The 12,093-nt window shown below is 45.8% G+C and overlaps 1 protein-coding gene across 1 annotated transcript in view; it reads right to left on the bottom strand.

The window, feature by feature from the left end:
- LOC123717488 overlaps nt 1-12,093 on the bottom strand; it is an 88,733-nt gene that overhangs the window by 76,015 nt on the left and 625 nt on the right. The window lies entirely within an intron of this gene.

Below are 12,093 nucleotides of genomic sequence, written 5' to 3'. Positions count from 1 at the left end.
TTTCGCCTTTCGACAGGAAATCTGGACCCCTGAACCATCGATGTTCCGCATTAAACTCTTCGGGTGGACTTCTGGTTGCATCGTCGGCAGGATTCTCCGCTGTTGGCACCCACCTCCAGTCCTGTGCATTCGTCAGATCCTCTATCTCCGCAATTCGATGCGCTACGAAGGTCTTAAATGTTCTGGGATCTGCCTTTATCCAGGACAGGACCACACTTGAATCCGACCAAAAGGTTTTCTTTGTAACTTGTAGGTCGAGCTCTCTTGCCACTGAATCTGCTAGTCTACTACCTAACAGAGCTGCCTGTAGTTCAAGTCTCGGCATAGAGACTGGTTTTAAAGGCGTTACTTGCGACTTGGCTGCGACGAGGTTTATTAAGTATTTTCCTTTATCTCCGGTTCGCCAGTACACTGCGGCTGCATACGCTGTCTCGCTCGCGTCAGTGAAAGTATGCAGCTCCCCCTCAGTGCAGAATGGTGACATGCATCGCGGCAGCCGGATGTCTTGTATTCTACTGATATGCTCTAGGTAGCTTTTCCAAGCCTCGGTATCGTCTTCAGTTATTTGGTCATCCCATCCGACACCACTGCGCCATATATTTTGGATGAGCTTCTTCCCTTGGATGAGAATGGGTGACAGCAGTCCGAGTGGGTCGAAGGTAGACATCACAGCTCCCGTGACTTCTCGTTTTGTTGGAGTCTGCATGCCTCGTGCCACCTCGTCAGGGATTCTTCTAAATTGGCTTCTAAATCCAAGACAATCCTCTGACGTCAGCCATCTCAGTCCCAGGGTCTTTTCTTCGTTTTCACCTAGGTGCACTTCCTGTTCGCCGCCGGCATCTACGATTTCTTTTTTATTCGACGCCCATCCTCGTAGCTCGAAGTGCGCCTTCTTGTGAATGCAGTCGACTTGCTGCATTACTCGTTTACAATCGTCAATACTATGGAAACTTTGCAAATAGTCATCCATATAGTGATTCCGCTCTATTGCTTGCGCCGCTTCCGGATATTTATGTATTATATATTTATATATATATTTTTGCATTCTTGTTTTTTATATAAATCGCGGTGCAAGGCGACGACGCAGCTCCAAAAATCACCGATGACATTCTATATTCCTTCACTGGCGCTTCCTTGTCTTTCCGCCATAGGAACCTGAGTCTGTCTCTATCTTCTGCAGATATTTTCACCTGCAGAAACATTTCTTTTATATCGGCCGCTACCGCTACGGGACCTTGACGGAAGCGAAGTAGCACTCCAAATATTGACTGCAGTAAGTCCGGACCGGACAGCAGAACGTCGTTGAGGCTGACTCCATTGTATTTAGCCGCGGCGTCGAAGACAATTCTCAGCTTCTTTTTAAGGGGGTGAACCACTGGAAAATGAGGCAGGTACCACTTTTTGTTGGATGTGCAGTCATCTGGTGCTTCTTCAGCGTAGTTACTTTTCAACAGATTCTCTATCTGCGCGCTATATTCATTTTTTAATTTAGCGTCCTTACGCAGTTTTTTTTCTATTCCTTGAAATCTGTTGAAAGCTGCTGCGTAATTGCTTGGAAGTTGTATGTCTTCCGTTTTCCACAATAATCCGACCTCGTATCTGCCATCTTCCAATTGTCGACTAGTTCTTTCTAATATTTTAAGCGCTCGCTGTTCGATATCCGTTGAAGGCTTCTTCGGCTGAACCCCCAAGGACTCAATACTAAAATGTTCCCTCACCAGCTGATCTATTGTATCTTCGACGACGCTTGCGTGTGCACATGTGTTCACATAATTGATTGGTGACACGCCGCTGCTGTCGGAACCGTGAAGAACCCATCCTAACTTTGTTCGTGACGCCACTGGCTGCCCTGGCTTCCCACGTCGTATTTGTAACGAGACAATGTATTCCCAATTGTCTTGGCCAATGAGCAGCTTTGGCGCCTCAGCTTCATAGCACACGTCTTGTAGTAAACCCCGCAAGTGAATATACTTCTTTAGTCGGGTTTTATCTACTAGTTGTGGGGTTAATTTGAGCTCCTTGATAGTTCTTGCCCGTTTGAGTATACACTTCTCGCTTTGCTTGATCCCTTTCACTTCGATATTTAAAATCATGGAGTTATGATTTTGCATTTGCCCTCCGCCGATAGTTTCTATGTTAAGGATTTCGCGAGGGCCTTGGATGCCGATGCTCGAAGCCACGTTTTTGTCAAGCAGTGTAACCGTTGAGCCTTCATCTAGCAGCGCCAGTACTTGTTTGCTCCCAGCCGGTCCATATATCTCCACCTTAAGCATCTTTAGAATAGCTTTCGGTGTGCTTATTGTGTTGACCGTCGCTGTCTCGGGCGCTGCCTCATCGTGACATCGTTTGCTTTCCGACTTCACGTGTAATAAGCTGTGGTGCCATCTTCGACAAATCTTGCACGGTGGTCTTCGGCATGTTTCCTTTCGGTGCTTCCCAGTGAGGCACTTGAAGCAGACCTTAAGCCTATTAACTGTTTCCCATCTCTCGTTGACTGCCGCCTTCAGGAATCTTTCACAGTCTTTGAGTTTATGGGTGCCTTCACAGTCTGGGCACTTGATTTCTTCTGATCTACTCCTTTCAGCGACATTATAAGTAGCTTGCTTCACTGGCCTTCTTATCACTGCGCTCGGTCGTACACTTTTGTTGTCTTCGAGTACCGCGAATGCGCCGCATTTGTCCGCTTCTGAATTGAGGAAGTCGCATATTGTTTGGATATCAGAGAATGATTCCTCTTCCCTCGCAGCCGTGAAAACGTACCACCTGAATCTAAGTATTGGAGGCATCTTCTCTATTATAAGTTTCACGATTTCGGGTGAGTAGAGGTATTGCGGTCCCTGTATGGCGGCCACGCTATTGTTGATTTGGCTAGCGAATACGCATATGTCCCTCGGATTTTCCGTCGTTCTAGAAAGCGCCTTTAATTTCTCCAGTTCAGCTAACACCAGCGCGTCCGGTCTACCAAATCTTCGGCGTAAAGCGTTAATTACTTCTTCTGGCATTGCCTCTGAGTACAGGAGGCTCTTAATGCTTTCTCTCGCTTTGCCTTTAATCGCTTTACGTAGCCGCGCCATATTCTGAATGCCAGTGAACATCGGAGAAGTGTCTTCGTATACGACCCGGAACGCCGTCCATTCGGAGCTGTCCCCTTCAAATATTGTCAGCTCTTGAATGTACTTCGGTTGCGGCGCTACATGTGTCGTCATGGCTTCCTTTATTGCGTCAGCTATTGCTTGAATGTCGCTTTTTGTTTTTAATTCTTCTGGCCTTTGTGCCGATGTGCACATCCAGTTTTCGACCTTTTCATTATGGTTATCACTGACATCTTCTATAACGGAGTCTTCCTCTTCCGTTGCTGCTTCTAACCGTATTCTGGCCAGGCGTGCTGCTGCATGCGCTTCCCGCAGTTCGCAGCGAGCCAGCTCTTCTCTGGCCTCGTCTTGTCTTCTTGAGCTGGCTTTGGATACGGCTCTTGATGCGGCCCGCCGGGTGGAACCCACTGGTGCCAGAGTCAATTCTTGATCTGGCTGGCTGGCTGCGCTCGTCGACGTGGACTGCTCTATCGTTATCTCTCCACTTGTAATCCGAGTGGCTTCGGACGTAGTAGCGGAGGTAGCAGTTAACGTCGATTCCCCTCGCTGCATCCCGTTCTGTGACCTTGTGACTGGCATTTTCTTTTCGCAATATTCACTTCTTGATGACAATCGTTGCAGGATCCGGCTCGAAGGACCACTTGTTGAATGCCAACCTCCACGACACCTCAGAGACTCAAGCCTGCACGGGATAATACGTTTATGTGTTCGTTTGAAAACACCCGTGCAGTAACCAAAGTTCCTCGGCGCGGTTTTGTATACCGGTGGGGATTGACTTCGTACGTTTTGTCAAGACGGTTTGACGTAGTGCTGGCACCGCCTTAACCCACGCACCTCTGCTAGTGCGTAATTGTTTGACGTTGTCTTGAAATGAAACTGCGCCTTGATCTTGTTTCTTGCTTCGCCGATTATTCGTGGGTCCCAGTACGTAGTCAGAGGAGAGAGGAATGAGAATTTTGCGTAGATCTCGCCGAGCTTAAGTACTCGAACAGTATACCGCGACGAGAGCTGCGCTTACAAACATCTGCGTCGGTATACCGCGACGAGAGCTATGCGACCCTTTTGTTCGGCGAAGCATTTTATTCATTTATTGCACGGTCTTCTGCCTTTACAGTGCACTCGAGCCTCTCTTTGTACAGTATTGCCGTGGTTTTTAATTATTAAAAACCCAAGCAATCGCCGTTGAGGATCCGCCTTGCACCAACTTACGCCGACGTAAGGCCGCCGGCTCTTCCGACGCCGCAAGATGCGGCGAACAATAATAACACTGATAATGCAGCGGCCTCTTACGCCGCAACGACCGCCTCGCCGGCAGTAGCCCGTTTGTTATCGAGTCTCTCCCTGACTGGACAACGCACGTCAGGGAGATGAAGCGGCGGTTTGGGCGCACAATTAATGCGCGCGCATTCGGGCAGGGGCTAAAAATCTTACCCCAAGATGAGGAGGAGTACCGTTTGGTGCAGCGGTACCTAGGGGAGTTAGAGAGTAGCGGCGTCAAAGTCGTCTACTTCTCATACTCCCTACCAGCAGAGCGGCAGCTGAAGGTGGCCCTAAGAGGCATTCCGGCGGACACGGAACCCGAGGCCATCATGTCGGAGCTGCGCGACCTAGGGTTCGAGCCGGAACACGCTCAGCCCATACGCGCCAGAAAGGGCAGGCCGGGCTGCATTTTCCTAATTATTCTGCGCCGCACCCCCGACCTCACCCCCGCTATATACAACATAAAGGAGCTGTTGTGTATACCGGGGGTTACCATTGAATCTTGGCGGGGCAAAAGGGGCCCCGCTCAGTGCCACCGCTGCCAAGGATTTAGGCACTCCTCGCACCAATGCCACCGGGCCTTAGCCTGTGTGTGGTGCGGGGAGGAACACCACTCCGCCGACTGCCCCCTACCAAAGGGGGCCACGCCGAAATGCGCCAATTGCAAGGGGGCGCATACGGCCAACCACAGCACGTGTCCGGTGCTGAAGGAGGAGGCGCAATAAGCGCGCAGGCACGGTGGCGCACACCGCAGGGGGCAAGGGTGCCGCGGACGCGCGCGGTACGCGTGGCGCTCGCGCCGTGGGACCCGCGGCGCCGCTATCAAAGGGAGGAGAGCCGCGCACGCATGCGCAGGCTGAACGGCGCGCCCATGAACAGCGCGCCGCGCACCCGCAGGATGCGGAATTAATTTCGTACCCTGCGGAGCCTCCCAGAGGTCAACGCAGGCGCCCCCGAGGAAGAAGAGGCGCCCGGCCCACCGGATTCGACAGGCGCCGTTGACGACATGGCGGAGTCCATGACGCGGCAACTCCAGGCAGCTCTGACGGCAGCGACCACAACGCGCACGCCGGAGATCATCTGCCAGGACCTTGGACCCCATGTGCAAAGGCTGATTCAGCGCAAGCGCGCGCTCAGGAGGCAATGGCAGCGCAACCGCTGCCCCGCGCTCAAAACGCAGCTGAATCGCCTCGCTGAACGTGTCAAGGCCGAGCTGGTCTCACACGAACGGCGCACATGGGAGCGCACACTGGGAGAAGCCACCACAGAGCCTACTCGTCTCTACCAACTCTGCCGCCGTCTCTACAGGACTCCAGAGCCGAAGCGTCCCCTGCGTGACAGCAACGGCGCCATCACGTACAACGACACAGATCGGGCCGAAATATTCGCCGAACACCTCCAGCGTCAGTTTTCACCGAACCCCGCGACGTCCCCTACGCGCGTGGCAGAGGTGGTGAACGCTGTCGAGGCGTGGCTGACGCGCCCGATCCCTACCGACGAAGTCCAGATCTTCTTCTCGCCGTCACAAGTGCGGAAGAGGATCTCACGACTGCGACCCACGAGGCGCTGCGCCATCTGCCCATGAGGTGGACAGTCGCGCTGTCGCGCCTCTTCACGGGTATCCGCCGGTACACGCACTTCCCTAGATCATGGAAAGAGGGCAAGGTGATCTTAATATCGAAGCCCGGGAAGGACTCTTCCCGACCCGAGAGCTATCGACCCATTACCTTGCTCTCGACGCAGTCGAAACTGTTCGAGTGGCTCTTGCTGCAGAGGATCGAACAATACCTGCAGCCGAGGCCCGAACAGTTCGGCTTCCGCGGCGAGCACAGCACGACGCTGCAGCTGACGAGGGTGCTCTTCACTGCAGCCTCGGCCCTCAACAAAAAGGAGGGGGCCGCCGCCGTTATGCTGGACATGGCGAAGGCCTTTGACCGTGTCTGGCACGACGGCCTCGTGCTGAAGCTCATCGAGTCTCCACTGCCCCGCCGAATGGTCGCCGTGCTCCGCGCCTTTCTCACCGAGCGCACGTTCTTCGACGGGAGAGGCCGCGTCGAGACCGCGACCCATCACGGCGGGCGTCCCGCAAGGCAGCGTGTTATCGCCCTTGCTCTACACCACGTACACCGACGACGTTCCGTGCCCCGAGGGGTGCACACTCGCCCTCTACGCCGACGACACGGCGTACGTGGCGTCATCGCTGAGGGCCTCGCACGCTGCCCAAAAACTCCAACGCACTCTGGACCTCCTGCCAGAGTGGCTGGACAAGTGGAGACTCGCCGCCAACCCGGACAAGACACAGGCCATTGTCTTCGGCCGGGGTTGGTTGCCACCACCCCTACGCTTCCTGGATCGAGACGTGCCGTGGAAGACGCCGGTCACCTATCTAGGGGTCACCCTAGACCGGGGTCTGACCATGACGCCCCACATCTCCAGGGCTGTAGGGAGAGCCAAGTGGGCGGCGCATACGCTTCGCCCACTGATCACAGGCAACCTACCTCTCCGCACCAAGCTCGCGCTACACAAATTGTATGTGCGCCCTCACCTCACGTACGCGGCACCGGCGTGGTTCTCCTATGCCAAGGAGACCAACCGCCGAAGACTGCGCACCGTACAAAACACCGTCTTACGGTGCGCTGTACATGCACCACGCTACGTGAGGAACGCCACCATAGCGCGAGACTTGCGGATGGAGTCGATCGACGAGTTCGTCGCACGGCTCGCGATGAGGATGTTTGATCGAGCGGACGCCTCTCAACATCCTCACCTCCAAAACATCGCGCCGTGGCACTCCAGGCCGCCCGACCAATATAAGTACCCGCGTGAGCTCTTCTCCGCGGGTCCCGACGACACCAGGGCAGCAAACGCGGCTTCGACCGCTGGTCGCCTCGCTGGGCCTCCCCCGGGTCAACCGGGGGTCTCACCCGGCGGTGCTTGACCGCGAGCCGCGCAAGCTGCCCGATACCATCATTCATCATCACGACACCAGAGCCAAATCGAGACTACTCCTTGGCCCCCTCCTCATCATCATCACCACCGGACTTGACACTCCGGACACGACCCCATCGGCTGCGCGCAGCGGGTAGAGACTGAGTCTCCCCGCGCGCCTGCAGCCCTCACCAAGGGCTATATGCCCGCCCCCGTACCGCCCTGTATCAGCAGGGCGCGAACACAGACACCACCTGAAGGGGGCATACGCCCCGAACAGGACAAAACACCCCCCTCGCGAGGGAGGGTGCAGCAATAACTACGAGATTCATTTATTTATTAACCATTTTTCATATTTAAATTATTAACATATTTTAATTATAGAACTTATATCACATACTTAATTTCTACTTATAAGCTATCAACAATATTCTCATCAAACTTATAACTCATACTCAATTTCTACTTATGCCCTGCCAAAAATATTCTTATTTATCTTATAATTATAGAGTCGCCAAAATTAACGTATAATCTATCTCTATTTATATTTACGAGTCGCCAACATTGATAGTTACCTAACTTTGGCACACCAATTGCCGCTTAGCTATATTTATATTTGTCTACTTATAAATAAATGTTTTATAAAAGATAGCCCTAACAATAACCGGATAAAGCAAATAATTTAAAATAATAGCTGCCCTCAAATAACGACTCAAGTCGTATCTAAAGAACAGACCGCGATAACAAGCGCACCTTTACACGCTCGTGATAAATCCTTTGTGTGGTCTGAAGTGTTAGACTTTTTAATTTTATTGTGAATCTGTCCTCAAAAACTTTACTAGCAACTACAGCTTTGCTCGCGTACTTCGTATGTAAAATTTACCTCCCTTAGAGGATTGTATACGTATATGATATAGATTTCAGGTAGCAGGCAAAGGCAGACCTAATCGCACCAAATAAACTGATTATATTTTTTCTAAAGTTACTTATAACAGGGGAGAGTCAGTCACATTTTGGGTCTCATTATGGAATGAGTGAGTGTGAGTGCTCGTACTTGGCCTGATGGCTAGAGAAGTTTTTGAAAGCATAAATAAAGATTAAAATCTACTTTATTTTTATATCGAATAATTATGTTTTCTTGAAGCAGTGGAGTGTATAAAATTAATAATTTTAAAAATGTTCTTTTACAAAATATTAATGAAGTATCTTATGTATTACAATATATAATATTAAAATCATGATAAAACTTTACGGACATTTTACGCAAGGAACATTAAATTTAAAGTTTATACGATACGATGTTTTCTTATAACTTGCACCTCAACCGAATGTCTTTAAAGACAATAGAAATCTTAAACAAAGTATTTCAACTTTTGTAGAAAAAGATGTTGAGTGAACTGACATAATAAAGGTTTTGGGGCTAGTGATTTTTCGGAAAACGTCTCGGTTTTCACAATTTTATCACTAAGGTAATTTGGTAAGATAAAATTATTACATTAGTACAATAGAATTATATTTGCTCTGACTTTTATAATATTGTTATTTAAAAAAGTCTAGTCTAAAGTTATGTATCGTAACATAAGTTTAGTTACATAAATATATTTATATTGATAAATAGAAGCCATAACATACTACAAAATGAGCCGTTTAGTTTTTACCACACCCATAAATTGTAAATTAACATTCTCTTTTCTAATAATGTCCAATAACATGTCACTTAGATTTAAAAACTCTTCAATAAGTCAAGTTAGTTTTTCGTTAACACAGTGTCACAATCCCACTACCCCTAATTTTATCTTGATTAAAAGCTCATGTACTAAACAATTAAATCTAGTTGACAACCAACTTCAAACAAAGTGTTTAATTTTCATATATTTGAACATATCTACAACAATTGCTACCGAACCTTACTCTAGATGTGTATGAATTGTGCAACTTTATAGATAAAACATTAAAAATAAAATTTATTTTTGCTTTTGCGAAAGTCATGTCACTGAACGTGAATATTTAAAATACTTCATTTTTATTTACTACCAGTTCAAGGTCGTAGAGCGGGCGAGTAGAACTAGCAATAAACTATCCGTCAATCTTTTTAATCGCCAAGTTTTTGGCTTACAAATAAATTGACAAAATGCTTATTGTTGGGCACTATGCTTCACTTGATGTAATGAAAAAAATATTATCTTAATTTTTATTTATTTACATATTCTCCCCCTTTTCCCGAAGACAGAGACCACAGATTCCCACTTGCTATGGTACTGACATACCTATCGCGCTTCAACCACTTTTATGATATTCACCTTGCATACTCGCCGTTTATGGATAGGTACTAGGTGTCCCTTTGTGAGGTACTAGACCTCCTGGATTTAAGTCAAGTATGTACGACCTTCCTATCCCGACTTGAACATCCATAGATGTATATTATACCTTGTTTAGCCTATTTTTTAAATGCTTCTCATTGATCCGGTTTACATGGCCAAACTACCAAAGCATTCCCCTTCGTATCCTTGTCCTGCTCATGTATCTCACTATTACTCATCCCATACGCAATGTGCCACATATACTTCTTAACGCTCTCATTTCCACGGCATTTATTCTACTCTCATTGTTTCTACCATAAGTTGAACAGCCACGGGTAAACAAAAGAACAACAATATCTAAATATGATAATAATAAATTAACAAGCACTTTACATCAGCGGGCAATAGCACGCATTTACATTACAGTGAGAAAACCGATACATAGTGAATAATTTCACCACATACACGAAATCGGTTATATAAGTTTTTATATTGTAGTATGTATGTTTATATACTAAGTATTCAACAAATTAATGTAATTGTACATATTATTATTATCAATGGCGCTACAACCTTTTTTAGGTCTTGGCCTCAGATTTCTGTATCTGTTTCATGATCATTTGTTAAACTTATAGGCAAGTAGGTGATCAGCCTTCTGTGCCTGACGCACGCCGTCGACTTTTCGGGTCTTATGCAAGCTGGTTTCCTCGCGATGTTTTCCTTCACATTTAGAGCTAATGTTAAATGCGCACAAAGAAAGAAAATCCATTGGTGCACAGCCGGGGATCGAACCTACGATCTCAGGGATGAGCGTCGCATGCTGAAGCCACTAGGCCAACACTGCTCTAACTGTACATATGTAAGTTAATGAAAATTACTTAGATTATACGGAAACTAAGATCTTTTTTTAACATGGAGCTGTTTTCAAAAGCAAATTCTATGTCTAACAGTATGGAGAGAGAAATGAGGCCCAGAATATGCTCTACGGCAATGTTTAATTTTTCATACAGACTTCTAGTACGTATTATTACAATATTGAAGAATTATGTGGAACATTAATGGATTAGGCGGTCAATGGTAAGCCACAAAGTGTTACATATCAATGCAGTGTATGCATTCCAGTTATGCATTTCTAACAATATAAAATGTCTAGGCATATTTTGTTAAATTGAGAACTATTTTCTATATTTTGTTATATAATGGCATAGTTTATGGGACTGTAAAGCTCTATATACATAATAGAGTAATAAAGCAAACTAACACACTTATTGAACAAAATTATTGAAAACGCCCATTTAATATTTAAATACGAGTAAATTGTAGAGAAGATTTAGACAGACAGGTCTGACATACCTTAAATCTTATTCATAGAGGCTTGATTTATATTAAAGACATAATATGGGAAAATTATCATTTCTTGGGAATCTAATAAGAAAAATAACTTGTTTTTTATTTAAATAAGAAACTGTAGTTTATGTGATCCTAATTGAAACCCAGATATTGCGGTGGAAAAAATAGCACCTATTAATCTAAGCGTATTTTCTTTTCATTCCATGCATAGTACACGAAGAAAAAATCAAATTAAAAATACGACTGTCGCATCCCACGACAATGGAATCTACTTTATTTTGTGTCTTTGACACGAATTAGCAGTAGGTTTAATTCCGTCCAAATTGGGAAAACACCAAATATTTGGGATTCCGTTTACACCAACTACAAAGCAATAGAAACCATAGAATTTAATATATAAGCGGGAAAGGCGTACAATTGTACTGGCATTTTCTGAAATCCCTAACTTAAGTTATGTAGCGAAGATTTAAACTCAGAGCTGAAACAACGACATTTTATTCATACCTAGAGTTGAGAGATATTTTACGAATTTCTTAATATTTGAAACTGGTTACGGTGTGCATTATTTATTTTTTAAATATTTTGACCGTAACTAACATCCTTAATGTTCCATTAAGAGGTTATATAGGCCATTTATTAAAAGTTTTAAACACAGTTATTTTAGCAATTGCGGTTTTACGGATTCGTTAGACATATTAATTAAGTATGTATACTTGCACAAACAATATTAAATCATTAATATATTGGTTAATATATTATCCATGAATCATTAAATCAGACGTTGACCAATTTGACATGAAAATTCGTGGATGAGTTGAATCGTTCTTTGAGTGAATTGATATAAATATTTCTCATCAAACATTTAATTTGCAGTATGAAATACAAAAAAGTTATACATATAACACAGGGACCAAACATTTAAAATTTATTTCAATGCTTTATTCATTATTACATATATGGTTCTATTTATTATTATATCTTAGTTCTATATATTTCATTTACTAACCAAATTGTCACACAATAAATTTAATAAGTTTCCATGTATTTATATAATCTTGGGCGTAAAAAGATATACAAGAAGGTAGTCTTAATAGTGAGTAAAAAAGACAAATATTTTTGCTCTGACCGGACACAGAAGTGCACTTAAATAAAACAAGGTTGAT

This window comes from Pieris brassicae, chromosome 12 (assembly GCF_905147105.1).
Source record: "Pieris brassicae chromosome 12, ilPieBrab1.1, whole genome shotgun sequence".
Taxonomy (NCBI): domain Eukaryota; kingdom Metazoa; phylum Arthropoda; class Insecta; order Lepidoptera; family Pieridae; genus Pieris; species Pieris brassicae.
The sequence above is the reverse complement of the archived record's forward strand: the minus strand, read 5'-3'. Positions and strand labels throughout refer to the sequence as shown.